Source organism: Podarcis filfolensis (assembly GCF_964270895.1).
Source record: "Podarcis filfolensis genome assembly, chromosome: 11".
Taxonomy (NCBI): Eukaryota; Metazoa; Chordata; class Lepidosauria; order Squamata; family Lacertidae; genus Podarcis; species Podarcis filfolensis.
The window spans coordinates 25,843,183-25,870,290 of record NC_139613.1 but is presented as its reverse complement, the minus strand read 5'-3'; the positions used below and the strand labels follow the sequence as shown (position 1 = coordinate 25,870,290).

General features: G+C 40.3%; 1 protein-coding gene and 1 long non-coding RNA gene across 5 annotated transcripts in view; one reads left to right on the top strand and one right to left on the bottom strand.

Annotated features, from left to right (window-relative positions):
• ERBIN (erbb2 interacting protein) overlaps positions 1–18,465 on the bottom strand; it is an 85,884-nt gene extending 67,419 nt beyond the window's left edge. For all 4 annotated transcript variants that reach the window (XR_014539618.1, XR_014539619.1, XM_083576005.1 and 1 more), the window contains exon 1: positions 17,227–18,465. The gene's annotated coding sequence lies outside the window, so the exon portion shown is untranslated. The remainder of the gene's footprint in view (positions 1–17,226) is intronic.
• Positions 18,466–18,515: 50 nt separating this feature from the next.
• The window catches only part of LOC310744692, a 40,517-nt gene continuing 31,924 nt past the window's right edge, over positions 18,516–27,108 (top strand). The window contains exons 1-3 of the long non-coding RNA XR_014539659.1: positions 18,516–18,587; positions 19,042–19,096; positions 19,719–19,791. This is a non-coding gene — a long non-coding RNA (uncharacterized lncRNA). The remainder of the gene's footprint in view (positions 18,588–19,041; positions 19,097–19,718; positions 19,792–27,108) is intronic.

Here is a 27,108-nt window from a genome sequence, read left to right as displayed (position 1 = left end):
GATTTAGGGTGAGGTGTCACCAGTGAGCTTATACTAGCCAGCTCTACTTCTCTGTAACATCTAAATCAGGAGAAGTCGTGCAAGCACTGGACTAATGCCTGGATTCAGTGGGTGCTGGCTGAGGGCCAATAAAGTGACTCTGAGTATTGGCAAAATGGAGACACTGTAGTGGATGGTTTCAAGTATGGATAACTGGTTGATTGTTTGCTTTGGATGGGGACGTATTCACCCAGAGGAGCAGGTTTGTAGTCTGGGGGTGCTCCTGGATCCATCGCTGCCATAGAGGCTTAACAGGTCTTGGTGGCTAGGAGAGCATCTTAACAGCTTCAGTGAGCAAGACAGATATGACAGTTTCTAGTTTGGGATAGCCTGACTATTGTCATTCATGTGCTGGCAACCTGCAATGCACTCTATGGGGGCTTTGCATAAAGCTAACCCAGAAGCTGTTGCTAGTAAAAAAAAAAATGTGGCAGTTCAAGAGCTCACTGGGGTGAAATACTCTCATGTTAAACTGCTACAGAAAGAACTGCACTGGCTGCAATTATCTACAGGGGTCAGTTCAAGGTGCTGTTTTGGCTGTACAGATCCTTATACAGATTGGGACCAGAATATCAAAAATATCATCTCACCCCTACAAACCCAGCCAATCATTGCATTCTACAGGAGAGGGAATCATGCAGATAACATCCTATCGTAAGGTCCACTCTGCAAGATGCCAGAATCGGACCTTAGGTGTGGTGCACCTACACTTGGGACTCCCTACTATGATATATCAGACAGAAACCTTCTCTAAGGTATTTTCAGCATGTGCTAAAGAAGTGTTATTTTCAACAAGTCTTTTAAATGAAGATGTTTAACCCAGTTGGTATCTGTATTGGAGCTGAACTTATTTTATGTATATCTTCTAACTCTGATATGTTTATATATGAGGGTTATCTTTTAAAAGTGCAATTATTCTACTTCATTATTCTTTAAATGAAGTATTTATCCTCTTCCCACCTCAATACCACCACCAGTAGCTCAAATATGAAATAACTGGTTCTGAAATATGAAGTAATGGATCCTGTTTCTCTGGACTGTTGTGAATGCTATTTAATTTTATTTGAAGGGAAACATTACACCAAGACTAAATTTCTTTAATCTGTTGACTGTGAAAGAATTTCAGGCCATCAATGCTGATGAGTGGCAAGTGTCAAAAGGGTCTACTCACTTTCACCCTCTGTCTCCTCACCCTATCATCTTTCAAACTAAGTTTTACTTAACATGTTTTGTTCCTCACGCTGGTTTGCAATGAATACTCCTAATTTTATGTTCAGTACAAAACTAACTCTTTGAGGTAGGCTAGACAGGTGTTGTTCTAGGTGTTCCAGGCAAATTCTAGGCATTGTTCAGGCACAATCTATTGGGAGTGTTTTTGTTTCAGAAAGGAGCAGAAGTCAGCAAAAGTACTGCTTTCTTCTTGTACAAATCCAATTCATTCCCGTGGAATTCTCACTTGAAAAGTTCCTAGTGAACAGTGTCTTGTGCTGACAGAACCTTTATATATTCTTACAACCAATACCAAAAAATTTCTATGGACTATTTAATAAAAAACAAGTTATTACATGTTTTGCAATAATGAACTATGTGACAATAGACACTGGAAAGAGACAAGGGGGTAGAATAGAATTGGCATCGTATTTTATAAACTTAGTTGTGTTTTTTTATTTTGGGGTTATGCTGTCCTTCCAATGAGTTGTGGTCCAGTTTAGCCTCTGCTGATAGGGACTCCATGAAGAAAGCAATGCGCCTGAATGCCTAACACCCTCCACTCCACCCTCAATGGACATCCTAGGACACCAGGAAAGCAGCAGAAAGCCAATTCTTTGCAGAATGAGGACCAGTCCCCAATCCTGCAGCAATCAAGGGCAACATCAAAACTTATTCTTGAACCATGGGAACTCACAAGGTCCAAGACCACTACTGCAAAAGTAAGGGACAGCATTGGCTCCAGTTCTTGCACTATGAAAAGAAACCAAGTCCAATACAAGTTTGCTCCAATCCCACTTTGTCCTGCACGAATCACTTGGAGATTACCTACGAGTGATATTGACAAGTGCTTCCTTAATACGTATATAAACAAAAGAAATAAGGGAGTTCTTTGCAGCTACTGTTAAGCATTGACTGCTTAAGTGTTGATTTTATGCTTTAAGGGATATGGTCTCCTTCACAAGAGACCAATACTAACAAAATGGTGTGTGTGAATGTGTGCAGAGGAGAGGGACAGAGAAGAAGTGGGGCTTGTTTTTTTTGCTAATTTCAGACAGCAGGTAGTACAGTCATACCTCGGGTTGCGCGTTTTCGGGTTGCGGACTGTGCCAAACCCGGAAGTACCAGAATAGGTTACTTCCGGGTTTTGGTGCTCGCGCATGCACAAAAACACAAAATGACATCACACGCATGTACAAAAGCGCCAAATCGCGTCACTTGCATGCGCAGACACGGTGCTTCAGGCTGTGAATGCTGCAGGTTGCGAATGTGCCTCCCAAACGGATAACATTCGCAACCTGAGGTATGACTGTACTCCAAATATTTTGATGTTTTCAGTCCTTCCTTACCAATAGAAACTCAGAGTGGGACCATACTTTGCACCACAATTGAAATAGCTTAAGATCACAATTTACTCAAAGCCAGATCTTTAGCTTTGTGGCACAACTGAGAATTTAGATCAGAGTCTCCCATAACAAGCCCCAAATGCTGCAGCACTAGAAATATTTAGATTAAACAACCAAGATGCAGCTTACTATTAGGACTGCAACGTTTATTGATTCATCAAACTGACAGATTAAAGTGTCAGGTATCAAATAAGAATAGAGCCATGGTCAATTGGGGACAGACTCCAAGCCAATTGTTTGCCTCCAACTCTCCTCCGACCCTGCAGTTTTGGAGCCACTTGTGACTTTTTCTTTTTTTCTTTTGCACTGCTTGTTGTCTTAGCCAGGTGCTCCACCCAATCAGTCAGGGGCCTTGAAGAGGAAACCAAGCAGCAGTTCTAGCTCACTCTTTTTCCTATTGCCTTGCACTGATGCTGTGCTGATAAGCTTCCGTGAGTTCTGTACATGACACACACACAAAAAGAGTTTCAAGGCTCTTGCAATTGTTTCCTGCTCATTCTTGATGTGAATTTGTAAATTTATGTGATAAACAGTTTAGTGAACAGGCATCCGAGGGCCTTATATTTTAATATGGAAGGAAAAGCAGAGTACAAATTTTCAAGAAACGTTAAGAGCAAAAGAGAACCTTCTATCCAAATTATTTTGAAACAAGCAGCTAGACCTCTATTCTAATGACCCATGTTTAAAATAAAAGTGGGATGTGAATTTCTTAACTTCTGAAATCTGGGGTTGGGAGAGGGGTTACCAATTAATGACCTAAGTCTTTGCAACTGATTTTACAAGTATTCACACAGCATTTTTTTTAAAAATTTCAAATGTGTACACCACCTTTCTACGTTACTGTACACAGCACAATGTATCCCTAGTATCATTTTACATATAGTATTACAAGATATCAGCAAAATGACAACAACAAAAACCACTCCCATTGATTACAAGAAATCATTAAATAATTATCAACAACCAAGTCAGCAACAGCAGAAATACCATACACAAAATGCCACAAACAATACAAAAAGAACTGAGAACTTGGGCCACATCTATCCTTTCCTCACCTACAGGATCTGTCTACCAAGAAAAAGGCAATCATGCCACTCAAGCCTCTTACATCTGAAAGACACAACACCATACACTGCACTGATTCAATGCACAGTCCTAGATAAAATAAATTTTATGAACAGATAGTCCACAGGTGAGAAACCCATAGGTGAGTAGTGTAATTTTGATTTACTAAGTGAAAAGTTGAAAGATGTCTTTAACCACTCCACTTTATTGCTTTTAAAAAACATACAGATTGTAGACAACATTTAACTTCTTTACAAGCCTTATGAGAATAAGATCAGCCAAGGATTCCTTCCATTTCATGGCATTACAAATGACATTGTGCTCTGCAAATCACTTTGGGTAGTAGTCAATGTAGTCAGAGTAGGCCCTCTAAAAATAATGGAGAAGACTAACTTGGGTCCATTAATTTCAATGGATCTGAGTAAAACTTAGTTTCATACAGCTCCTCTGAGGCAGCATGCAAAACTGACAGATGAAATAATTTCACTAAACAGCAAAATAGAAGCAACATTTCAATATAAAAAGCAGTGAGCAATAATACACATCTCCACACACTGAAGCCATATTTAGCATTGGCTGCAACAGCCTAGATACGTTAATATTATTGTGGGTGGAGAAAGAGTGTACTTCCTTGAGAAAACATATTTAAAACTTTCTGTAGAATGTGACTGCAGACTCTGGATGCCTCCCACTCTTCTTTGAAAACAACCCAGCTTCATAAACTGTGGATTGGAGTTACCGTAACTTGATTCCACTAATCATCACTAAGTAATCAGTATGTCTACATTTCAGTCTATATGACAAACTGCAGTTATTCTAAAATGGAAGTGAAATTTTCTCAGCTCCTCCTCACAGCTGCAGGGCTCATTCTTCAAATGCTAAACTAGTATTATGTTCAAACCAACCCACTGTTTTATCAGCATACACCTAATATGTTTAAGTGCAAATCTAAAAAGGTTATGAATTAAACTAGCAAGTTTCGGGAAAGTTATTTACCATACATTTGTCCAAAAAGAGCAGTTTGCTTACAGTCCCTGGTCACAGAATAAGCTCTAGTTTGTTGCTGCATAAAATGGAAATATCAACAATTGAGACACACAGATATCCTTACAGCATTACATTCAGTCTTACAGAAAGAGTACCACAGCTATAAGGCAAGCATGATCCTGCAAGTAATTAATGCTAATGAATTCCAGCTGGCCTATATAGTTTGGAATTTCCAGATTTTGCCCCATATAAATTAGTACCCACTTTTAAGCTTGATATTAAACATAGCATTTATGACACTAAAAACTGTTTGCATCACATTGAGAGACAGATGCAAACCTTGAGTCTCAATTTACAAGCATCATTTCTTATTTCCTGTTAGGTCAAGTTTGGGCCTTACTTAAGAATAGGCCACAGATCTCAACTAGAAGGACCTGGTATAATACTAGGACTACAATAGAGTCATTATCAGGAACTTTCATGTTATAGATTAATATTAGAAGCAAAGGAGCAACAAAAAGGGTTGCTATACGTCCAGATTTTCCTGGACATATCTGAAATACTGCTCAAAAACTTTCTGTCCAGATTTTCTCTGTTTGAAATATGGCAAGCCTAGATTTGACAATAAGTACATCACTCTGGCTTATCCTCAGTTCACTGGATATGGAAGAGAGTTTCCTTGACTAAAGGGGAATTTAACTGCAGCCTTCCAATTTACCGTATCTTGCAGTTCAACCCCTAGCAGCTATGTTATATATTCTGCAGAGTCATATGCTAGGGACTTTTGTTGATTGTTTCACTTCAGAGTACTTTTGGGGATCATAATTACTGAATGCTTCCCCATGTAAAAAAGAAGTTCATTTGAAGGTTTTACCCTTCTCCCCCAAATACTGGACCTGTTGAGACATTACATAAACAAGCCTAACTGAGCTTCAGGCTCATCTGCTCAAGTTTGGAAGGCTTTGCTTCCATTTTTAGTTGCCATTTAAGCAAAAAAAAAATTTTTTTAATGGCTTGTTGTTTCAGCATTTAAGCAAATATGGAAGCAAAAGTTGTGAACTCTTCCTTGTAGCCATGCCAGAAGATTAGAGGAGGAGTGTGCAAGCCAAAGGCTCACTTCAGCTTATTCATCTCAAATGATTTAGTGTAAAATCCAAATGTGGTCACTCAGACTTTAGCCTTTTGCATTTTGGCTTTTGGGTCCCACTGTTTACAATATGTCTCCGTGTGTCTGCATATACACATATTTAAAGGTCAAAGTAAAGGTACTCCTGACCATTACGTCCAGTTGCGGACAACTCTGGGGTTGCGGCGCTCATCTCGCTTTACTGGCCGAGGGAGCCAGCGTTTGTCTGCAGACAGCTTCTGGGTCGTGTGGCCAGCAGGACTAAGCCGCTCCTGGTGAACCAGAGCAGCACATGGAAACGTCGTTTACCTTCCCGCCGGAGCGGTACCTATTTATCTACTTGCACTTGATGTGCTTTCAAACTGCTAGGTGGGCAGGAGCTGGGACCAAACAACGAGAGCTCACCCCGTTGTGGGGATTCGAACCGCCAACCTTCTGATCGGCAAGCCCTAGGCTCTGTGGTTTAGACCACAGCACCACCCGCATCCCTAGATACACATATTTAACCTCTGCCAAATGAGAACAACCATTCATGTATCTGATGAAGCAGGCCCTACTCCAGAAAAGCTTATATCACAGTAGATGTGCTATCTTTAAAGCTACCTCAAGGCCCTCTGTCTTGGTTGCAAAAGACCAACACAACTCTCTCATTTGGAATGTTTTCTAAATCTGTAACCCCAAATAGGGAGAAAACTCAAAAGGTCTCTTCTGGGCTAAGCATATCTCCTGTCCACAAAAATTAAAAACATCTGTTCATTTTGTTTTTGTTTTTGTTAGGCAAGGTAAAGTAGTGACAGTAAACCATTCCATTTTTAATTCTGGCTAGTTTTCTACACCTAGGACAGTTAGCCTCACATGACTGGAAGTGCACTTTAGTGAACAATGCAACATGCTTCACAACAACTTGCCCTTATAAGAATGAATCACAATTTTAAAGAATTTTAGGGAGGCTTCATTTCACCTTTGTTCTACCCAACTTTTAAGCTGCCAAGACATTTTCTTATTCCAAATGAGTTACTCCCCTTTGTTTCACATGGACTGAATTCACAGGGGGAAAAGATCAATCTAATTTAGTGTGATGGATATGTTACTATGCATTTCTGTTCACTAGTTAGCTATTTAAATGTGTACGTCAGCATTGAAGATAAGATGAAAATCATCAACAGAAACTATTACACTTGCAGCTTTCAGAGAACATGATGTTTTTAACTTGCCATAGTATTTATGTAATCCTTGCTTCCACATACAGGCTGGCAAACATGCCTCACTTAATATTAAAACTGGCATGTCTAATGCACAAACCCTGCCATGGGCTTGTTCCTCTATGCTAATTAAGTTTTATTATACCCTACCTGAGGATATTAGTCAAATTGGCTGATATTTCTTGCTTTGACAGCTCAAGAACTGAAGCATTTGCTGAGCACATACCATGTCTTCTCCTGCCACTTCTTATTTGCGATAACTCCCTCTCCTCCCACCTCCTGTTACGTCTCTTTCACACATCCATAAATCCCTTCCTCTTTAAGACTATATGGAGCTTAATTCTACAGCAAACCCTCAGATAAGTTAGCATTACAATTTCAGGCTCTGTTCTTAAACTGAGGTATATACCTGCCTGCAAGAATGGAGTCAGGTTCTCAAAACTATATGAATTCCACCATGGACTGTATGGTCCCAGCCAAATCCCTCACAAACAGATACTAAAGTTAAACTATCTTTTAAAATAAAGACTTGAAAAAGATTTGAAAAATTAATAAGCAATCCTAACGACTATTGTAAAACAGCACCACCAACATATTTCAATTATAATACCCAAACATCTTATTTGGAAGTTCTGTTGTGTGTGGGTTTTGTTGTTTTTTTTAAAAAAGGAAAAACATCCCTCTAAGCAACTACATGGCTTAGTTCGCATGCCACTTTAAACCATACAGTTATGCTGAACTACGATTAAAAGGCAAATGCACAGTGTATTGATGCAAAGAGCAAAAACTGCACCTGCTTCACCTCCTCTTCCACTCCTACTGCCTGGGCTTATACTTTGCTTTTCTCCAAACAATTCATGAGCTATAACAAAGGTTATAGTTTGTGATTTTCGTTTTGAGCAAACAAACCATGAGCTCAGGGTGAGACATAATGTTAAGCCAAATGTTAAGTGACATGTGTTGATCTTTCATAGCATGTAAAGGGTTTCTTATAACCAGTGCTCCTAGAAACATGCAACATAGGTGAGGAAACAGCACAGAATTCAGACGGTTACTGTAGGCAAGCTGCATTATGTGTTACAATGTGGCAAGGAAAGTGGCTCTAGGAATCCTGCAGCCTATGCCTGATCTTAACAGGTTGGTGCTGATGCAGTGCTTTTTTTAAAAAAAGAATTACTCTAGGCTAGTCAGAAGGGAGGCAACCCATCATGGCCAAGGGAAGTTGATCAGGAAGCTATATGGAATACCTGATTATTGAGACTAGAGAACTGAAAGCTAGTCTGTGGTTGTCAGTATAAAAATTACTGCTGAACATGAATTATCTACAACACAAGGTAAGAGATCCCCTGTGTGTACACAACATTATTCAATAGAAGTGCTATCTACTATGTTCAAGTAGGAAAGTATTGTAAAGGGGTGGGGGGGGCGAAAGTATGGAAGAGGGAAAGATTTAGCCAGCCTGCCAGCTAGCTTATGCTGTACTTTAAAATTTCACTCCATCCCTTTGTATGGATTCAGATTGATCTTATCCTGAGACACAAGTTGGCCATTGTTTTATCATGCTTGGCCCTCAGCTCCTATATGAACGTAACAGTGGGCAGAGCCAATATTAGTAGACTATAAATTCTTTTCACAGATCTCGTTTTAAAAATTGTTGACAACAAGGGGACAAGGGAAAACCATTGGCTCTGCAAATCACTTTGCGTATGCAGAACAGATTATTTGGCTACAGTTTTGCATTGCCCTCACAGAAGGTTAAGGCAAGCTGTATGTATATAAGAAAAGTAGCTGCTCAACATACATATGCTTGTTTCTTTATGGATATCAGGTTATCTAGCATGGCCTTTAGTGGACACTTGCTTCTTAATCTGACACTTACTCCTAGGGGACAATTTTGATTAACAGTGTGTAAAAGGAATTTTTCTATAGTTGCATGAGGATTCTGTTATATGAAACACTAGCTATTCTCCATTTTGGGATGGAGGTAGACACAAATTCAGGGATGGAAACATATTTCCAAGCCTCGGAGAACTAGTCATATACAGCAGTGACAAATTATTTTTATAACTATAGGTAAAGGTAAAGGGACCCCTGACCATTAGGTCCAGTCGTGGCCAACTCTGGGGTTGCGGTGCTCATCTTGCTTTATTGGCCGAGGGAGCCGGTGTACAGCTTCCGGGTCATGTGGCCAGCATGACTAAGCCGCTTCTGGCGAACCAGAGCAGCGCACGGAAACGCCATTTACCTTCCCGCCGGAGCAGTACCTATTTATCTACTTGCACTTGTGTGCTTTTGAACTGCTAGGTTGGCAGGAGCAGGGACCGAGCAACGGGAGCTCACCCCATGGCGGGGATTCGAACCACCAACCTTCTGATCGGCAAGTCCTAGGCTCTGTGGTTTAACACACAGCGCCACCCACATCCCCATTTATAACTATAGAAAACTATAACTAATGGATTGCCAGAAAGAGTGCCATGTTAAGTTTGCATTCTTGTTACAAGCGTCTGGCACCTTCAACTTTTAATGAATTTATAATGGCATAAGCTTTTGTGAGCACAGTTCATTTCATGAGATGTATGAACCATTATCCTAAACTGGCAAGAATATACATACAGATTTTTTTGGAGGGAAGGGGTAGAGAGAGAATGAGTGGAGGAAATGAAATGCTAAAAGAACAAAAGTTATACTACCTGAAAGGAAAAGATACAGTGTTTCGTTAACTGTACCTTAAGTTTGTCAAACACATGAACTTCGATGGCTCTTTTCAAAGTATGACTAACATTGGCTCTACCCCACAATTTTGCATGCCTATTATAAGAGCAGAAATGCATGATAATGTTAAATCTTACCTATCAATTAGTTACACAAATCATTTGACAAAAATATGCTAAACTGCCTTGCTCAAAGAGGAACCCATGGAGCGGGGTAGTAAGGCAGGTTAACTGTCACAGCAACAAGGATGGCTTCTAATGAACTACCTGCTCCAAAAAGGGTTAGAAATGGGCAGATACCTTTTTTACCTCTGCCTTCAGGTCAGCTTCTCCTATATGCTTTTGGAAAATTTAAGTGTCTCCTAAAAGGCCAACCATCCTACTCAAAGATAGGCAATTATCATGCACTGCATGGCCCACTTGCCTGGTGTGCTGCTTATGGCATTAGGTATGGATTCTTCAAGCCCCATGGACCAATGAGGCTCCTGGCTCTGCTTTTACAGGCTCTGATGTTGTGGAATTTGGTTCAGTGGGCTCCTGCCTGCCAGGCTTGGGTACAGTGGTCTCTTAATCACACACATTAGGCTCATAACCAAGAACCTGGTCCATCTCCTTAGCTGGCAACACTATAGCCTCTGTCCCAAGTATCCTGGTCATTGCTGTCACAAAAATTGATTTTTCAGCAGCATGAAATATTACATCTAAAAATCCATACACTGTGAATGTTTCTTAAACTATCCTTTGATTTGCCTTTGAGAAATTCAGAATATATTTTCAGTCTACTTCAGTGAAACTTTTTAAATATGTGATCATTGCCTCTTCCTGCTTTCTACAGCATGAGTAAGGAACAGCACTTGTTTAACCACACTAAGAGCCTATAGTAAAACCAGAGCACTACAGCTAATTTGTATGTAATATAATCTTGATTAATATGGAGGCCACTGAAGGTTGAGAAATTCCATCTTGCCAGCTCCATTTACCCTGACATCCAATATCAAATATACATCACCTGTTCAGGCACTTAAAATTATTAAATGGACTTACAAGTCAACTTTTGAAACTATCATCCACAAGAGAATCTTTTATGTTGACTTCCTTCTTAGATCTCTCTAAGCATGTCAGCTAACAAAACATATAAAATTAAAGCCAAGATTCACTTCATTCCATTAAAAACTTACCACAACAGAAACAGGTCACTTATGGTCCATTACGTTGCCCTTCCTCTCCCTCTGCATAATCTGGAATTAGAGTCTTGTCACTGCACTCTTCATACAGCAGAAGAAATAAATTGCCATTCCAACACTACGGCAGTACATAGTGTATGGCCACACAACTCAGGGTCCCTACATCTTTAAAGACCTAGTTACCCATTGATTTTGTTTGAATCACCTGCAATTCAGCACTTAATTTGCATACAATTATAATCAGACCTCTTAAGGAACATTATGCATCACTGTCCAGTATAACAAATAATAATTGCTTTACGTTACCCTCACTTCCATTTGCAACATTTATTACCATACAGGTAAACAGCAAACGTTTATGCACATACCATTATTCATCTTTGTTTTAAGCAAAGTAAAAATCATCTGCATTTGATGCTAAACTCTTCATGCAAATCCTGCATCTCATATAAGCTGGTGAAAGTCCTTGAGCAACACACACCAAAAAGGGTGAATTCTTACCATTTGTAATGAAAATGGTAAATATTTCTAGAAAAGACTATATATCAAAAGTTAGAGAACAGCCACATGCTGCAATCTATCACAATTTTAACTATCACCCCATTCATTTTGTCAAGATTTCTGTATGTTAGATGCCTGTTAATATTTTTTCAGGGCTCTGGAGGTAATTGTCAAAGGACAAAGAGATATGCATGTTTGACTTCAGCGGGGGATGAGAACTTAAATTCAACAAGAGTTTCAAAAGCAGAAGCGGGGAACCTGTGGCCCACTATTTGTTGGCTACAACTCTCATCATTCCAGACCACTGACCATGCTAGCTGGGCTAAAGAGAGATCCAGAAATATCTAGCAATCCTCCAGGTTCTCCAGCCCTGGTTAAAGGCATGTTTTATTCTTTGTGTAAATAATAATCATGAGCATTTCCTGCAGCTGGATTTCCTCATGAAGTGGAAACATTCTTGGACATTGTCCTGCAGGTCAAGCATTAATTCAGACAGTAATGGAATGCCCCATGTATGTGTTGATATACTTGTGCAATCAACATCCCATGTAAACACAGATGAACATTTTTGGCAATTTCACAATAAACCACATTTCAGTTGAGAAAAGATATAGTTACTACCTCCTTAACATATCTGATCTTACAGGTTCATCTTTAAATTCAGCAGGACAAAAATCATCCAATTCTTCTTCAGTATTATCTGCATGAGAGCAGTACACTTGACAGTGTGTTGCAACTAAAGCTGTTGGGTCAGGTGCAATGCCATGGCATTCTGTAGAGGCCACTTTCCTGGAGGTAAGGGTATATAACTTAGGTGACCCGAAGCCAGGCGAGAGATGTACACAGTTAATATCTAAACACATTGGGCATTATTAGCATGGGACACTCTAGGTGGAGATGTGGCTGACCACACAAAGCACTCTAGGTCTTGTATTTCACAACTGATGGTGCTGGCTTAACATGGCAGGGTTGCATTTGGCCAAGATCCACATAAATTATGATTATACACAGAACTATCCAATTGCTTTGGACCTACCATCTCTTGGGGTATAGACCTTGCAAAAAATCATATGCAACATTATTAATCAAATCTGGTAAGAATTTTGGTCCTGGATCGTAGGCTAATTCCAAGGCAAATTAAGAAAGAGCCCATAAAAGAATAGACTCAAGACTTGGGAGTCACTAGTTAAGAGACATTTAATGGCACAAATTTACAAGGCTGTACTTGTAGAATTTTATATAGAATAGCCATACTTTACTTGATAATTGTTACAGCGGTATTTTCTGCAGCAAATACATGAAGCATACATGATAAACTGCAACTAGATAAAAACAAAGTACTTGGATGGCAGGTCCAGTCAATTTACTAAACCTAGGTCAACATACAAGTAAACCAAACGTATTTCTGGGTTATCAATGCATATTATTCTACAGATCCCACCAATTTCTACATGGTAAGGGTATAAGGGTATAAGATTCCCCCCAAATTTTGCTTTGTCAATAATCATACTTTTGTAACCTTAGAACTTTGCTATTATAACACAACCCATATACACCTTTCCTTCAAAGGATGCAGCTGAAGCAGAACAGAAGGGCTTGTCTCAACAGGCGTGAATTACCAGGAAAACGTTACACCAGAGTGAGCAATGGTTTCATGGGCCCTTCAGGCACAAGCTGGGGTGCTATTTTTAACTAAGAAAGAATTGAATGGACTGGATCCTACATGATGTCTTCCTCCCATGTTAACAGTGGACTGAGGGCAGGTTATTAATACTACCCCTTCTACTCAAAGTGAACAGAAGAAATGGCCTTACTTTAGCAGCTCACAATCATCTTCTCAAACTTAATGCCTAAGACCTAAGTCAATGGCCAAGCTTTGTACATTCCTGAATTTGGTAACTAAAGATAAGTAGAGACTTGCTTCTGCTCTTAATACTGTAAATTGCCCTGAGGATCAAGTTTAAATATTCAGTAAACGAATAGAAGTAGCTTTTTAAAAAGGTAGAAATTAGTTTTTTGGGTTGTTGTTTTTTTTTTAAATCTAGCTCTACATCTCCTGTGTACAGGGTAGCTCACAAAGTTCAAAAGAAATACCCTTAGAAACCAACCCAAAGAAAGAAACCACAAAGACCTTTTTTTTTTAGCAGCAGCAGCATACCATCACTATTATCTAAAAGCCTTTCTGAAAAGGTTTTGGCATTTGGGAAATTCAGGGACAGGGATTTTCTCTTTTAGTAGGCTATTCAACAACCCCAGAGCATTGAGTATGCCCTGTTGTTTGCAGAGGTCACCATTCCATACATAATTACAACATACATAGCAGGACTCTCAATATATTTATATTTAAATTGGCCGAGGAACACATATTGTATGTATGTCAGTAACCATAAATATATTCTTTGTGAGTCCAAAAATTTAAGCAAAAGCTTTCTTAACTGTGTAACAAATGCTAACACGTCAGTTTGCTTCAATCTCTCACATGCAGATGAAACCCGAAAGTTATGAAGCTAAGCCTTCAATGGAAGAACTTCACTATGGTCTTATGGTCACAGGCCACAGAAGGTCCCTCACCACAGCATACACAGACCCCAATCCAGTTTTGCACAAATCCAGTTGTGAGCACCCATTTGTCATTCAGGAAAGTTGACACTGTCAGCTCTAAGGAGGTTACACTAGGTCAGTGTTGATCTGATAAGGCTGCAACTTGTAGGCAGAAACTAGATGTAGCCTCAAACATTGTATGTGGAATCTATTCATTCACATTTTCTATTCTAACAGGTGATCATCATAGAGAGCTTAGTCGGTAGATCAAAAAACTCTTAATCTCAGCTTTGTGGGTTCAAGTCCCACGTCGGGTGAAAGATTCCTGCATTGCAGGGGGGTGGACTAGATGACCCTTGTGGTCCCTTCCAACTCTATAATTCCATGATTCAATGTGTGCATGGAAGTCTGATTCCACATGTGGACCAGCTTAGGTAGACATTAATGTGTACTCTATGTGTACTAAAGGCAACATTACCCCTTCTATGCCCACTCAATACTGCAACACTGCAAACTCTGGAACGAGCACTTTGAAAAGTGCTACACAATATCCATTCCACACTTGTAAATAATTAATCTCTCAGTGTGGCAGCACCTACGTTCTGGAACTCACTGCCCACTGACCTTCACTGTGTTGTTTTCAATGCCTGCTTCAAAAAAAGCTGTTTAGGCAAGCCTGCCTAGATATGTAAGGTTTACATGTGTGTGTTTGTGTGTAATGTACACACACCCCCCCCTCTCTCTCTCCATATATATATACATATATATATATATATATATATATATATATATATATGGCAGCATGTTTCTATCTTCTGACTTTTACTGATAACTTTATACATTGTGTTCTATGTAAATTATTTGGACACTGACAATAAAGTAGTATACAGTTTAAAAAAAAAATAAAGTGTGCAATTGTGAAAAATAGCCACTAGCTAGATTAAAACTGAACTAAAGTACACATTTTAAATTTGAGAGCAGATACCTATACAAAAATGTATTTTAATAAATTGATTAGTGGTTTGTTCACTTTTTCAAATAAGTCTTCTGATAATGACTAAATACTTCATTGCGCCTATTAAAGATTCACTACATGCAAATATTGCCATCTGATTACTGCTTTGACTTAACCTGCTTTAACTGCCTATTCAGCTACACTTTGCTGGCATGCAGAACTATATAAATTTACTGTTTTTCTTTTGTCTCCCAATGACTTACTGAAGAGTACAGGCAGGCATTCATCTGAATTACCAAAGGAGGTAAATCTTACTTGCTATTATTTATTAAATTTAGATAATATAAAAATTAGCACATAATTGTAAGAACACTAAAAAAGAAAACTTTCATACAGTATAGATATACAGAACATATATAAACATAGCTCACTGAAAAAAGTCAAATTAGGAGAAGTTTCCACATCACTAATGAAATGTAATACACACACACCACTAAACAGGCTTTGAACCAATCAGATAAAGGTGAAAATTCAAAGGCCTGTCAGATAATTTACTATCATATAAGCTTGACTTGCCAAGAGCAATAATTCCAACAAATCTTTTCAAATTGTATTACTAAAATTAATGTAATTTATGACACATCACTAGCCTAAGCAGAAGTGTGCTATTTAAATAGGGCCTAATCCAATATGGTGACTAAACTAAAGCTGAAATATTATACACCTTTACCTAAGAGTAAGTCTACTTCTGTGCAGACATTTACAGGACTGCACTGTACAGGATTTTAAGTCCAACCAATATCAAGAACAATAAATAGTTCAAAATACAATAGTTTATGCTCTATGGCTACATGTTAGATATACAATATCTTATAGTTATATGTATCATGCAATGATACCTTCTATCCCTCTTTAGAATATGTTTTGTGGGGAATGTAACACTGCTTTGGAAGTGCTAATTCACTGTAAAATGATTACTCTGTTTAGGCTTTTCTGCCACGCGTAAGCCATATAAGGAAGTTGAAGTTCACTGCCATCTTTCTGTCCAATCCTTTGAAATGGCCAAGAGTAACCTTTACTGGTGTCTTTAAAGATCATGTGTATAGTTTGAAAGTTTCCTAATCTTGATGATTGACGCCAAGAGAAATTTGCCTTTACTCCCATCAAGACAGACCAGCAAAACATAGCATGGACGTTGATTTAAACCATCCACAGTACAAAAATAATGCCTCAGTTATAGTCATCTGACTAATGCACAATTTAGAAAACATGTTCAAAGCAGATTTGTACAAAAACAAATGGCAAGCTGCTTGTGAAGTCATCAAAATTATATAATTCAACAGGTGATACAACACATTTTGCTTTCCTTATAATGAGAATTGCTTAATCTTAACAATTTTTCAGAAACCTCACTATTTCCATACCTTTTCCCAAAACACCAAGACCAAACTACATTGTAAAGAAAAATAAATCAAATGAAACCATTGAATTCCACTATTAGGGGGAAATAAATTTGTCCATAAACCACACATGCAAGTAGACGTTTGCAAATAAAGTTTAAACTCCCTCAGGAGATAGCCATTGACTAAAGGTGCTGAAGCTGTTTTAAGACAATATGACAAATATCTCTACTACTCAAACGTTTTTGAACTACACAGGTTATGAAAGAAGAAACACTTGTTAAGTCTCACAAGATATCAGGCCTGTCTGAACTGTGTCCTTGCTCGACAGCTAAGGAATGCCTTCTAAAAGAAAAACATCGGCCTCTAAGAAAAGAAAAAGTCTTCAAACTTTAATGGTACATGGGAAAACGAATATTTGCCGTTTATGCAGACGGAATGCTTGCAGAGAAAGTTAGTTATCGGTCCAGCAAGTCGCTTCTACAGATGACATGTTTTAAGATCACGAATGCATAATCAGGCAGTTTCACTTCAATACCTTCTACTATGGAACAAAGAAACTTCTGTCTGAGAAGCTTTACACACACAAAATCAGCTCTCCTACATTTCTCCTCTGCAACAAAATTTCAAAGTACCGGTAACGATTAGACTTTCTCTCTCTCTCTCTCTCTCTCTCTCTCTCCCCCCCCCACACACACACACAGAGAGAGAGAGAGAGAGAGAACCAGCTTCAAAATCCAGAAAGACATTTAAAAAGCTAACGAAAGTAAGAACAGGAGGCAGACCACCATCTCAAAATGAAGTACAATTGCGTCCCCTTTCTCCGACACATAAAAAGGGTTTCATTCCTAATGTTCCCGCACACGCACACTTCCAAAATTATTTCTTTTGAAAACCAACCTCACAATTCGGGCGTGCAGATCTCCATTTGCACCAGCTTCCTTCACTACCCAATGGATGCTTTAAATCCAAATCAAGTTTTCTCAGCAGTCCAGAAAAGAAAAAAACGGGGTGGGGGTGGGGTAGAGGATGCAACAGCTTTCGTCGACGTTGTTGGGTTTTTTTTTTTCCTTTTCTTTTCCGGGGTTGGGGGTGTCGTGGAGATTTAGCAATGCCAAGCTTGCGGCCCGGCCGGCCGAGGTGAGTTATTTCCCCCCTTCCCTCCCCCAGCCTCCTTCTTCACTTTTCTTCGCAGTTGAGCGAGGGGAGGTCTCTGCGTCGTCGCCTCAGCTTCTGCCCTCTTCCGCCGTGACAAATGCGCGGTTTCAGGTGCCTCGAACGCCGCCCAGTCCCGGCAGAAGACTCACTTCCCGCCCCTTACTGAGGTGGCGGCGGCGGCGGCGGCTGTGTGGGGCGAGGGGACGGGGCGACCGCGGGGGCCGCAATGCCTGCGCCGGAGCCTGGCCCAGCTCTCCTTTCCAAAGAGGCTCCCGAGCTGCGGACCCGCCTCCGTCGTCGACCCCCCCTCCACCCTTCGGCTTCTCCTTCTTTCTCTGCGTCCCCTCGCTCGCTAGGCCGGGCCCAGGATGCCGTAGCGCCTGCCGCAACCCACCGCCAGGGGCATGTGGTGGGAGGGGAGGCGGGGAGGCGAAGCGCAACAAGCCCCCTTCTTCCTCTTCCTCCTGCTCTTCTTCCACTGCGCAGCCTTATCTTCTATTCGTTCGCTTTTCCTTCCTGCCTTCCTCCCTCGCTCCGCTCGCCTTCCTCCCTCGCCCTCCCCGCCTTACACACACACACACACACGGCTCCTCCTCTCCACACTTCCCCCTTCCTCTCCCTCCTTCCCGCCCCTCTCGCTTGGCAGGCTCGCTCCTCTGGGCGCCGGCCAGGGACTCGCTGAGGTGTCTCCTTCAGGCTCCCCAGAGATAAGGGCGGCGGCGGCGGCAGGCAGGCAGGCCGGCCGCGGGGAGCGACGGAGAGCGGGCGGCGGGAGCAGTTCTATTATTATTATTACTACTACTACTACTACTAAGCACCGCCGCCCAGGCCAGGGGGAGACACTGCAGCGCCGCCCAGACAGCCAAGCGTGACTGACTAGCGCGCGCACACACACACTCGGTCTCTCTCTCTCTTTCGGCCCCAACCGCGCAGCTGCACTAGTTTCCCCTTCAGACTTTTTAGCCTTAGAGCCAGACAACAAGTCTGGAAACTGGCGAAGCGAGCAGCAGCAGCGCGACTTAGCCAATCCGGAGAGAGGAGCCTCTAGCAACAGCCAATGACCCTGCTCTGAAGGGCGGCTGTGATAGGGGAAGGAAGAGCAGGTTAGGGTGTGTGAATTAAAAAAAAAAAGTGAGATGCACAGAGAGAGAGATCAAGCCATCTAGGGAGGGGAGGGGGAGCGGTGTTTAGGAACACTTTTAGGCGCTCTTAGGTTTGGGGAGAGAAAGGAAGTGGCGGGGCTGGGGGACGGGAAGGGAAGGAGGGTAAGAACTGAGAGAGAGCGGGTGTTTGCTTTTGAGGCAACTGAGGGAAAGGCGAGGGGAGGAGAAGGCGGAGGAGGAAGAAAAGCAGGAGGAATACAAGGAAGGGGAACCCAGCAGCGAGAGCAGCTTAGACAAGACTTGACCTAGATTGGCGTGAAACTAACTTGGCATCTTCCAACCTTGTGGTATCTCATAGTTGTGTATGTAAACAAAGCAAACACAGTTTTAAAGAGTGCTAGCTAAACTTTCCTGCTCACAATCAATACCTTTTCTTATTTCTTATTTCTTTTAGGCTGCAATCCTAAGCATGTCCCTTCAGAATAAGTTCTGTTGAATCTATAAGACAGGTGAGGGGTTTGAATTGAAGCCTAACTTGGGTTTCTGTAGTAAAGGTGGCTCAGTTCTCAAAAAGGCTTGAAATGATTCTGAAATTAAGGTGTACAACTGCCTGCCCGCATGACTTTTCATAAATGGACTGCCCATGAAAATCCCATCACAGGTTCTCCCACTGTGTGAAGGACTTCCATGGCAACGTTGCTAGCCTTGTTCCTGACCACCACTGATGCCCTAAACAGCTACCAGCTGCTAGCCGCTCACCATAAGTACGGGCCTACAAACACAGATGTATCTATGCAGGGTTTGTGCAAGTGACAAGGAATCCTGGGCAGATTAGAATTGACCCTTGCATGGACGTCTACTACACACATGTATCTGTACATGTGAAGGGACTAAAGTTAACCCCCATACTAGGAATAGCCAGATCTGTTTGATTTTTCTTCTATATTCTCAAAACTTGTATGACTGGCTGTCCTGCTCTTTGTTCTCCCAATTTTCTACTTGACTGTTTCCAGTCTGGTTTTTGCCCTTTCTGCTACATGGAAATGTCTCAAAATAAGATTAATAATTATCTTCTGTTAGTATCAATAAACCTTCTCAGTCTTCATTCTTGACTTGTCAACTCTCTTTCAGTGATGAATGAAAGCATATTGGACCCTTTCTAATGCTGAAGGTGCCGTATCTGCAGTTGCTAGTGGTGCAGCCGGTGGGTATATCGCACTCTGTTTTATGTATTCTGTGAACATTGGGGCGATGTCATAAGAAGATTTCTGTTAGATCAAAGACCCATCTAGTCCATCCTGTTTTGCATAGAGCTCAACCAGATGCCTGTGAGATGAGCTCTCTATTGAGGAAAACAACCATCAATCAACTGAATATGGTATATGTGACTACATGGGATTGAATAGGTTTACAAAATGATAGGCACTTTGAAGCCTCTCAGGGCTGACTGTTGCTTGGTGAGGTCATTAGTTGGTGTACCACTCCCTCTGCTTGGGTATCAATGTTCATACTGCACTGTCTCCAGTGTATGTCTCTTCTGAGGCCTTTACATGGCCTGAGGTAAAACCTGGGATCTCTTTTTTTGCTAAACCTCCTGGAGTTCTTGATGCATATGGCTTAGAGGGCATGTCATGAATTCACCCATGAAGGAAAGTCTCCTGTCTATGATGGTCATAGTCTTGGGGTTCAAGTCCCACTGCTTCTCTCTTTCCATCCACATTTATTGTTGCTGCTCTGATACTTGGAAGGTAAGCTTTACTTTGGCAGGGAATATTACCAAACCAACATTTCCTGTTTCTTAGTACCTTGCTCCTTCCCGTTGGGCAAGCAGGCAGGTCATGCTGATCCTTTATTTGTTTCTATCCTTTCTTCCTTGTGCATGTGGCTCCCACCCTTGTCCCTTGCAAAAAAGTTGTTCCCCTCCAATAGACACAGACATGTAGCATTCTGAACATGGTTTCTGAGGGTGGGGCAACCCAGTCAGATGGGTGATAATAGTAATAACGTCCTTCAGTAAAATTCAAACCTTTTTTCTGCGTAACTCTGGGTTCCACATGCACTAGGCTACAGAGATGACTGTGTGTTGTACTTGGAATGACATTCCGTTCATTCCCTGCCTCATCCTTGCTTCTCCACTAGCAAAAATATTGTTTGCAGGCTACAGCACTTTCCTATTATAATGTTGCTTGGTCTGTTTGGGTTGTCAACATGTCAACCATGTGTGAGTAGGGATTGGGTTGGGTAGGGTGATACCCATCATGCCATTCCATCATGTTTAGTGCCTATCAATGTATAGTTGAGTCTTAGAGAAGTCTGGCACAATACAGTGGTACCTTGGTTCTCAAACTTAATCTCTCCAGGAGTCCATTTGACTCCCGAAACAGTTCCAAAACCAAGGTGCGGCTTCCTGCACTCAAGTGGAAGCCCCGCTGGACGTTTGGCTTCCGAAAAATGTTCGCAAACCAGAACACTTACTTCCGGGTTTGCGGCATTCGGGAGCCTATTTGTTCGGAAGCCAAGCAGTTCGAGTACCAAGGTACCACTGTATCGTGATGTTTGGGCACCAGCAGAGTTGCCAGGGAAACCATTATATTATTGGTTGGTGTTGGTACATCATTTCTTTTTCAACAGTGATAACATATTTTTTATTCTTCGATGTTGGGAATACATGGGAGTGTAACTCCCTTACACTCCCTTACATTGGCATAAGCCTGGCACAGTGGCTGCTGACAACGGTTAACATGTAGGATCAGAGAACTGAAAAGTTGCTCCTTTTCATAGTTGCTCAGAAAAAGTCTGTTAAAGTCTTTCTAAGCTTTAAAGCACATTCCCTCTTATCTCCACAGTTCTACTGCATCAGCATCACAAATGAGTCCTATATTAGCTTTTGGATTAATTCTGCTCTAATGAAACCTGGGTTTACATACATGACACTTCCTCTTTCATTACCCACAAAAACTATGCATTGCCTTTCGTGGTCAGAACCCAGAAAGGGCATAGCCCTATAAAAATGTGGCTGTGCTGGAATTCCATCTCTCTTAAAGCAATTCTATACAGCATCATCACAGTTGTGTAAAAGATAGCAAAAAACAAAAACAAAATACCTTGCCTCTCCCAGTCTTTATAAAGAGGAAGACTCTTTATAATATAAACCAATTTGAAGTATTAAATTTCATTTTCTAAACAATCTGCCATTAACTTATCATAATTATTTCTTTCAAAATTCTCCAAAGAATTGCAACATCAGCAGTACAAAGTGGAAAGTCTAATAGAAACCAGTTTTGATCAACAGAGGTGTGATTCAGAACTATACTCTTAACTTTCATGGTCACATTGAACTTCAACGGAAGTTGAGCACACACGTAACTTGAAATGACAACCAGTTCAAAATAACAGGTGTGGTCATCAAGTGCTGAGGGAGGGAGGGGGAAATCTAGGAAGGAAGCTCATTCTCTGCTCTACTCAGGCGGCAATCTTTTGCACGCTTGCTAGCAAACATGCCTTACTGAACACAGTGGAACTTGCTTCTGAGCAAACATGCCTATGATCTGTTTGATTTTTTTATATCTAGCTCATCTTATAAAATAATTCAAGGTGGCTAACGTATAATTAAAATCAGCAACACAACAGTTAATCAACCAGTACAAAATGTATAAGTAAAAACAGGAGAAATGAAGAGAAAGCAGCAGAAAACAAAAATAATTGACACCCATACAAAAGTTTGTGAGTATACAGAAAGGGACAACAAACCCAGAATAAAAATGCAAGACTCGGTTTAGCTCAAAGCCTATTCAGATTAACTCAGATTTAGCCTGGTGCCCCCATACAAAGCCAGTTCAGATGTAACAATCTTGGCTTAACAAAATAATGGCTTATTATGATTAAGACTGACCATTGTGCTCCTTATAAACTGCTACTTTGTTTTGCATGCCAGATTTAGGATTTGCTTGTTTAAACCATAGTTCCCCATTACATTCAAACTCAGAAATGATGGTTTAATCTTGGCACGCTAGCCTATGAAACCAAGTGTAAGGCCTATTGAATATTGCATAGGATTGGGCTGCAACAAATCTAATTACAGTGGTACTTCGGGTTACAAACGCTTCAGGTTACAGACTCCACTAACCAGACTCCACTTAATCTCAGGTTAAGAATTTTGCTTCAGGATGAGAACAGAAATCACGTGGCAACGGCGCAGCAGCAGCAGGAGGCCCCATTAGATAAAGTGGTGCTTCTGGTTAAGAACAGTTTCAGGTTAAGAACAGACCTCCGGAACGAATTAAGTTCTTAACCAGAGGTACCACTGTATTAGGAAAGTAAAGGAAGCAGAAGATGGTAGGCATAAGGCAAGGCAGATAAAATAAAGTATTTTACTTATAGATCCTTTGAAACTAACATGAGTCAGTTAGGTTCATTAATTTCGATAGGTCTCCTCTGAGTAAAATTTAGTTGAATTGCACCCTATATATCTAAAGCTGAAAAAGGCAGCAGAATGTAGTATATACAGTTCAGGAAGCTAGAACTGCAGATTATGATAACGGGTGAATAGGTTCACGAAGGATGTTTGCTGCCATATTAAAAACATTTCTGAAGGATGCAGTTAACCAAAAAGAAGAAAATTAATTTAGTTATTAAAGTAAATCGAAAGGAAGAAAATTGGTTATGCTTGTGGATGACTTAGCTGGAATGGCACAAAGAGAAGAGAAGCTGCAGAGCATGGTAAATATAATTAATTCTGTTTTTCAGCGTTATGACCTAATATACATATCAGAATGTATTTGTAAAAAATATATAACCTCTTGTTTAAACTGACATAGACAGAGAATGATCAGAGTAAGCACAGTCTAAATTTTGGGAAGCAAAATAATGTATGATGGGAGATCCATAACAAAATTTAAAAGCAGAATAGGCTTAGCAGACTGGATATTTTCTTAAGAAATAGTACGTGCTAGACAGGAAAAATAATATTAGCATTGAAAAATAAATTACTAAAGTGTATGAAATTTAGATATGTATTGATGCAAAGAATGTAGAATAGATAAAAACAGTGAAAGGGACATTTAGTTATTTTAAATAGAGTGTGGGAGAAGGTTGAGTAAACTGAATTTGAAAGAAAGACAGAACCAGCAGAAAGAAAAGTGAAAGAAAGAGAAGGCTTGGAGAATGATAACTGTGGATCACAGAACACATTCTAAGAAGTGGAGGACAGAGGAGAATGTTTTACATTCCTTTATGATAAATTAAAATTATTCAGCCAAGTTTTTTGTATTCAACCTGACAATGACTAGAAAGTTGTAGCCTCTGCAATCTATAAACTGTCGCAACTGGAAACTTTGGAAGCAATTACACAAGATTTGGAAGAGCTTGGAAAAACAACCTCTGAATAAACATACCGGTAGAAGAAAAAGTGTTCTTTTGATGGCACTGGACTGGATGAATTCGCATCATATTAATTATGCTGTATTCCGACTATTTTAGAGAGGCTGTGGTGAACTCAGGTCTTTCATTCACATGTGGTGGGCGCATAGTCCTGTGCAATGGTTTTGGAATCTGGAATTTGTCAGAATTTCCAAAATAATGGGCCAGCACATTTATGTAGTGGCATTTCCCTTATTGATAATTGGGAAACATGTTTATAAGGAACAAGTAATATTAATGCTAACAGCTATTTGCATGGAAATTGTGAGGCATTGGAAGTACAGTGGTACCTCAGGTTAAGTACTTAATTCGTTCCGGAGGTCCGTTCTTAACCTGAAAATGTTCTTAACCTGAAGCACCACTTTAGCTAATGGGGCCTCCTGCTGCTGCCGCGCTGCCACTGCACAATTTCTGTTCTCATCCTGAAGCAAAGTTCTTAACCCGAGGTACTATTTCTGGGTTAGCAGAGTCTGTAACCTGAAGCGTATGTAACCTGAAGCATATGTAACCCGAGGTACCACTGTATAACTCAAGGTTCATGGTGACAAGGTTGGTGGAGAGTATCTGGAATATCTCTCTAATTACCATGTAGGTGGATTTTATTTTATTTTTTAGAGGAGAGTGGCAGCTAGAGGGGGCGGGTGTGAGAGAATTGAAGTTTTTGTGTATGAATGAAAGAATGAGAGTGTATGTGAATGGAAGATTGATTAACTAGGAGTGTGTGTGTGTGAGAGAGGGAGGGAGAGAAAATGGAGGGATGGAGTGACAGAAACAAAGACAGTGGGGTGGTTCTCGGTCCATCTTCCTCCAGTATGTAGTCCCCACTAGATTAAACTTTGATGGGAAGAGGAGTCCCAACCACGGGTTAGGTGGTCATATGAACTAGGTCAATGACTGCTGCTGTATGAGTGTAGAGTGAAGCAGATACCAGAACAAGCCAACAATCTATGTTAGAGCTGAGACCCAGTGTTCTGTGCAACTAATAATAGGCTTGGGTTGGGGGGGAATACTATACACTTTGCAGAGCAATTATTTTTCTTTTTATATGTGTATAAAACATTCATTAAAAACACGGTGGGCTTTATGCCACAATGATATTGAAGCATTTAACGGCCTTCAATAGATAGATTGAAAAAGAAAGGCGCACTGAAAGGCATTCTGCAAAAAGTCTATTTGCTTAGACATTTTTACCAAGCTACTTCCACAATAATCTGAATAGTGAATTTGTGAAGTCTTGTGTTCATGCTTATGAAGGTGCCCTTTGAATTCCAATTAATCTTGACAATACACAGAAGAAAAATGATCACCCAGGGAAGTCTTTGAAGGATTTAGGATTTTACACCCCAAACCTTCTGTTCCATATTAGTAATTAATTTACGCTGTTACAACATGAATTGGGAATGTGACATATGGCTGATTAAATATCTCATGAAATAAAAAAAAACCCAAACCCCACAATAACATGCATATATTAAATCATGGTTTATTAATTGTACTGCCTGGTTTTGCAAAAATTGATGATACAAAATACAAAAATTGATAAATTTATTCCCAAGAAGTATATTCAAGAGTAGAGTCTGATGTTTTTTCAGAGCTACCAGATCAACAGATTTGGCAGCAACAGCGCTGATTTCCACATGCTGCTTGCCTTATGTTCCTTAATCTGGTTCTGGAGGGACCACTTCAAAGGATTAAGGTAGTTTGATTTTCATGCCTCTTTAATCTTTGGGTTCTTTGCCAGAACTGCTAGCAAATGTGCCAGTAGAGATGGTGAACTAAGCGCAGCACATTCACAAGGCCAGAGAAAAGACATGCGATAGGATAGCCAGTATTGTTAAACACTTGTAAATCCCACTGATGCTATGGCACGTATCTTTCAGTGAAAGACACTTAAGTCAATTGGATTTAAATGTGCTTTCATTTTGGCTAGATTATGCAGATAGTTAACCTATCTGGTCTAACCTTTAGGGCCATTGGATAAAAGCGGCAATCTGACTTTTCATCAGAATCCTGTTATGGTTTCCAAGCTATGGTAGAACTCAGCGTTTATCCAAAATGGTAATGTTATGACATTATTTATCAATGTTACTTTAATGTTAAGGGTAGTATGGGGAGCAAATTTGATTTTGGACATCCCTATAGGCACTGCTTTTACAGCGCAAGATAGTCAATATCCCACTCTTTCTCAGCAGCAACACAGCAATAACATTTTTAAAAACTTTCAGAAAGGAATAAGCTCGGCAGCAGAGAGCAGCAGTCACTCCTGCTGCAGAAACCCTTAGAGAGGCAATCCAATTTATGAGGCAAGTAGTGTGTATGGAAGCGCGCATAGGGGTGTGAAGATAAGCAAAGCCGATTTCAAATGCTGCTACTCTGCATAATGAAATGTGTGACTACTGGCAGCTCTTGATTGTGAGGACTTCTCAGGAGAACCAAGGAGAACAGACAGGTTGCCAGGCAAACGAAACGGAAGGAGTTCAAATGGGAGAAATTTAGGGTACAGAAAAGTTAATAGGAACGTAATTTAATATTCATAGGAGAGCATGTCCTATTAGTCGCAGGAATATCAGTGTGTGTGTGTACATACGTGGTAAGAGAAAGGGGTGGGCTTCTGTAAAATAGATGTTTCTCGTATCCAATGCCCCTGACAGGTAATCCTGCTGTGTAAAAACTACCGGTAGTAAAAATGTGTAATTTATTTCTGTAGGAGCAACATTGCACCCATAGCATCACAATAGTATTAAATAATTCCTCTCAGATAAACAATTGAGAGCTCCTTTTTGAAAATGTCTCTAACATAATTAGGGTTAGGGCAAAAACACATTTTACATTAGCTGCACTACTACTTAATATTTATTAATGTCTGTACACCAGGATGTGTGTCATATTAAATAATCAAATGTAGTAAGATGTTACAACTCCAATTTACATATTTAATTATTATTTCTTTTTCATGTATACCAAAAGTTTTTGCTCTCTTTTACCTCTGGATAAAATGCATTAAATGGTTCTTGTGAACAAAATATTGGTTATATTAATTCCCTGTCAGCCATAGTTTAAAAAGGAAAGAATTTGAAAATATGGTTACTTCAATAAACATGCT